The sequence below is a fragment of the Cupressus sempervirens genome, chromosome 11 (genome assembly GCF_028749045.1).
Source record: "Cupressus sempervirens isolate cs-2001-9-10 chromosome 11, ASM2874904v1, whole genome shotgun sequence".
Lineage (NCBI taxonomy): Eukaryota > Viridiplantae > Streptophyta > Pinopsida > Cupressales > Cupressaceae > Cupressus > Cupressus sempervirens.
This window is the reverse complement of record NC_143128.1, coordinates 726,522,528-726,527,435: the sequence shown is the minus strand read 5'-3', so window position 1 is coordinate 726,527,435 and position 4,908 is coordinate 726,522,528. Positions and strand designations below refer to the sequence as shown.

The window sequence follows — 4,908 nt, the reverse complement described above, 5'->3', positions numbered from 1 at the left end:
GTATATGAATTTTAAATATGTACATATTACAAAAGGAAACTCTATGATTGTTAAATTTTATGGATCCAAATATGTGAATTTCATCCCACCCAATCTTCATAGAAGCACAAGGCAACATAACTTTTACTCTCATTACTGCTCTGAAGAGTTAACTTCTCTCTCATGCATGGTTGCAAACACAATCCATTTGAGACAAAAGTCATAGTTACAATCGTTGTAAATGGTTTACATGTGCTTGTTTGATTTGGCAAATATGCAAAGATGTAGAAAACTTTGGCTATGTCCACGTCATGTTTGCAACAACCAATCCAATCCACTGCCACGCTGAGCAGCAAATTTGGATGTAAACTCACCGTCCTACTTAAAATAACCCAAACAAAACTGTATGTCAGTTGATAGATCACTGAAAAACCAAGAACTTTGGGGCAGGCGGCTACTGAATTGAAAATGCAAAGCGCATTACAGACATACCAAGAGAAATGAGGCTTTTAAAAAGCCTCATAATGAAAGGGAAGCGACTTATTAAGATTGCACTGTGATGCAGCCGGAAAGGTAATAACAGATTTTTTAAAATAAGATTTAACATTTCCTTACCCGACAACAGAAGCAATATCGGAAGAAATATTAAAAGCCAAAAACCCAACCCCATGATGCAACCAAAAAAGTCATAATAGGATGAGACAAGCTTATAAAAATTGCACTGATATAACAGCACAATTGTTGGAAGCTACGTACCGTTTGGACCAGGTTTAATTTCCAACCCACTTTTATGATTTTGGGCTCCACTCTAGGGCCCAAAAACAATGTTTCAACCATAATCAATCCTCTCCAACAAAGAAAAAGCTGTTCACGTTGTCATTAAGCACAATTCAAAAGGATATGAAGACACAATATCTCCTGGCAATAATAAAGACAGTATTGTTGAGCTGCCTCTGAATACATTTTAGTTTCCCTTGTACCACTCTCTATATGACAGTTCATATTACATTTATGGAATACAAAAAAAATGATCTTGAGTTATGGAACACGAATGTTCTACCTCTGGCTGGTAAAAGCATGAATATTCCCACCAACAGTTTTGCTGCAAGACATTAAATATCAAATTCTACCTGAAACCAATTTCTTCATTCCAGTCTTCTTTCCTTGAAATTATTATAGGCAGCCCAAAAAGCTTAACAAAATACCTGAATGTACTGAAAAGACTGAAATAGATAGAAGTAGTTACAGAAACCTGCCTCCCTCAAGACCCTGAACTCTTTAACCCCTAATTAAAAAGTTAAAAACAGACATATTAAAGGAGATCACCTTAACAAGCAGAGGAGGCAACACATAACTTATCTAAATTGTATAAAAATGTACCCTAGACTGAATGGAAATTCAATTAACAATTCTTTTTCCAGACTCGATTGTGTTTATTTAGCATCAGTTGAATCCAGAAAAAGAATTTGCTTCAACATATGTATTGTTGAAATCTGATAATGTCAATTAACAATGTACACATTATATTAGTAAACTTTTCGCAAGTGAAGCAATCATATCATATCAGGGTAGCCAATATTATATGTAATCACATGAGAATACCATACATTCAACACCTACAGATTATCAATCTATACAGCAAATAAGTAGGTTCCTCGTAATATGAAGAATGCAAGCCCATATTGGAGGGTCGAGATTTTGCTCCAGAAAAATCATATGAGTGCTATATTACAAGAAGCATATTGGTCTCCTTAGTGGTAGAAGCAATAACTAACACCCCCCACTCAAAACCAGTAGCAAAATGTAGATGTGAGCAACGATATAGTCCTCTTAGAAGAAATGGTAATGGTACATGAATTAAGGAGATTTTGGTGTGATTGATCATACAAACATTGTGCTTAGCTAAAGTTACGAATATGAAGTGAGTAGAGGCAAGAAACAATAAAAATCCATCAACATAATATCCATCATGACCTGTCGACAGATTGAGATGTAATGGTAAACTAGGTACACTCATAATCCCAGGTTTCAGATTCCTACAGAGTTAAGAGGGCCTGCAACCTGGAGGACAACCCAACATGGATATCATTGCCAGTGATTACTGCAATTCCCCCCACCCCCAACTGGTTGAAACATTTTTTGTCCGCGTGACCAATTTGGGCCCAGTGATGTCCCACTTGCCTTCAGCCAACAAGTCCAACCACAACTAACAACAGAAAAACAGTGTAATTGACACATGATTTTTTATTAAGTACACCAAAGATATCCAACTGATTCTTGGATAAAGAAAATTCGCATTACAGAATCAACAAAGCAGAAACTGGTCCGTAAAAATCAAAAATTCACTCAGATCTGTTTATCAACAGACAATATCAAGTGCCTAAGTCTGAAAATAAGAAAAAATTGACATAGTGAAGCTAGGAACGTTTTACCATCTTGGAACAAGTAACATATTTTGAAGAGACAGTTTTTAGCGTCTCATAACCTGGCACTTTTGCTTCTTAAATCAAAAATGTGGTTTAATATTGCAACATGACCTGTTACTACAGATGTTTGAATTATAGCTTGATGCAACAACATTCCTCTTTATTCAAATTCTGAACTTCCAACAATGGCATTATCATTAATGCTAATTGTACTATTCCTAAGCTATTTGTCCACAACTATTGTCCAAATGAATTCAATCCACACATCAGTCATTTCCTTCACTGGGTTATTATCAGGAGTATAGTCAACAGTTAAACAAGTAAACCCTAATGATAAGCCCGTGACTTATTTATCTAAGGGCAGTCAACAACCAAACAAGTAAACCCTAGCAATAAAGATGACTAGACATCATATGAGAAAACTATCTGTTTTCTTAAAAAGGCCATGACATTAAAGAAGCCTATATATTGCAAAAATCAAGACAGAACTTGCCTAATAGCCTGAGATAAGTATGCTGCCAAGAGTTGTCTTTACAAGATTCACTTGGTGTGAGCATTGGGAAAATGGTCCAGAGCATTCATGTAATGGGGTTGTGGCTGATAGCCATGTAGGTCCAGAATAATCAATCTAACGAATTTTCTTCCTGTGTAGGATTCTTATCCTCTTCTGAATTGATCCAAATATAGTGTTGATACAATTTCAAGCACACGTATTACCTTTCCAGTGACAGACAGCATCAACTAATAACTTTGGTTAACCAAATGATTCTATCTCCCTTTACATAGCATTATGGAAAGCTACAATTTTCTTGAGTAACAGCAATGCGGTAGCTTGCTTGAAAAAATGTATGGAAGATGTCCTGCACAACCTAGCTGTAAGGGCTTCAAAAAATGAATGCTAAATGCAATATTTAAGAAACATGATTACAGTCCTCTGCATAACCCAGAAAATTCTGTGACATCTAGATGTCCCATCACGTATTCCAACTGTAAGCACTTCAATGACAACTGCAATGGCAATACTAATCAATTATGTTTATGCATAACCCAGAAAATGCAGTAAAACATAAATGTCTCGACTCTCAACCACTTGCTAGCAAGAACTGTCTTAGTTTCTCCCAATAGCATGCCTGTAAAATATACTAAAAAGCAACTACTTTCCTGCATCAATCTAAATTTCCCAACTTCCTAGTAGGGAGAAACAGCATCATTTTCTCTTTATGGCATAATATCACAGTTTCTATCCAGGGATTGTCTAAGTTTTGTCCACCTTCCTGCAACCAATGCAGGCATATTATAGTGAGATCTCAGCCACATTATACTCGTGATGATGGTACATGCGAAACGCAACCTAGTATTCAATGTCATATAATACTGTCTCAAAAAAAATTTCAACAAGCCAACAAGTCAACTTACTGCTTGAGAAAAACCAAGAACCCAACAAAAACTTTGAAAACCAAAAGGCATAAAAAAATTATTTCAACAAAACAAAATTTGAAATATGCATACATGATCTGCCCTGGATCATTTATACCAACGATTTAATCTGAAATTTGTAACTCTCTCAAAGTCTCGACAAAGTTTAACCCAATACAAGACAAATTTTACCTCCTCTATTCACATTTTAGCCCACATCATCCATAACTTAGCACGCATCATTCATAACTTCCAGAAACTATTCCGCAAATTATTTGCCAATTGTTGCGGCCACAGTGAGGGAATTTCTTTGAGGCTTAAGTCATCCAAAGAATTGCTTGGTGTTCAATAATAACCCAAAACTTGCTACTGAATTCAAAGAATGGCCTTCTCTTGAAAACCAATAGGATTCCTAATTCCACAAAATACTAAACCATTTCACTGTAAAGAATCAAGATTAATCTATCCCTTGTCTGAAGAAAGAAGGCATAAAAATCACGAACAGCCGGACAGATCAAAAACCTTAATACTTGCAAAATTCATCAGGATTATATCTAGATTCTAAAATCCATTGCTCATAATTAAATTAATAAATTTGATCACAGATGAAATTTGGAACATTGCAAATCAGTTAAATGACAAAAAATTCAGTAGAAATAAGTTAATAACAATGTTATTTCTTAGCCAATAGTGGCATGTTGTGATGGCTAAGTTGTTGAGTTGTTATCCTTGCCATCAAGGTTCAAATCTAATGGGGATGAGGTCCCCCATTTGTGGCCTCACTGGTTCATAGCTCCAGGTCAAAGCATTTACCCCTCTTAAAATTGAAAAAAAAACGATGTTATTTCTTCCTTCACAGCTCAACATGAAAAGTTACTGTACAAAAAAGATCATAAGAAAAAGCAAGTTATGCATATCCTAAATTAAAAATACTGTGATTGTGTATTTTAAGAGTGCAGAATTGTACGTCATGTTGCAACAAAGTTTGAATACAGAATACCATGTGCTATGTTTACCATTCACAATAAAACATGTGAGAGGTGTGTACAGGTCTAACCAATACTTTTATCCAGCGCTCAAACCCACA

At 35.5% G+C, this 4,908-nt stretch overlaps 1 long non-coding RNA gene across 1 annotated transcript; it reads right to left on the bottom strand.

Annotated features, from left to right (window-relative positions):
• Positions 1-829: 829 nt before the first annotated feature.
• Positions 830-1,855, bottom strand: LOC149531702 (uncharacterized). The gene is made up of 2 exons (XR_016359183.1): positions 1,185-1,855; positions 830-1,081 (listed from the first exon to the last, which is right to left on the bottom strand). It is a non-coding gene; the product is annotated as an uncharacterized LOC149531702 (long non-coding RNA).
• Positions 1,856-4,908: the final 3,053 nt, after the last annotated feature.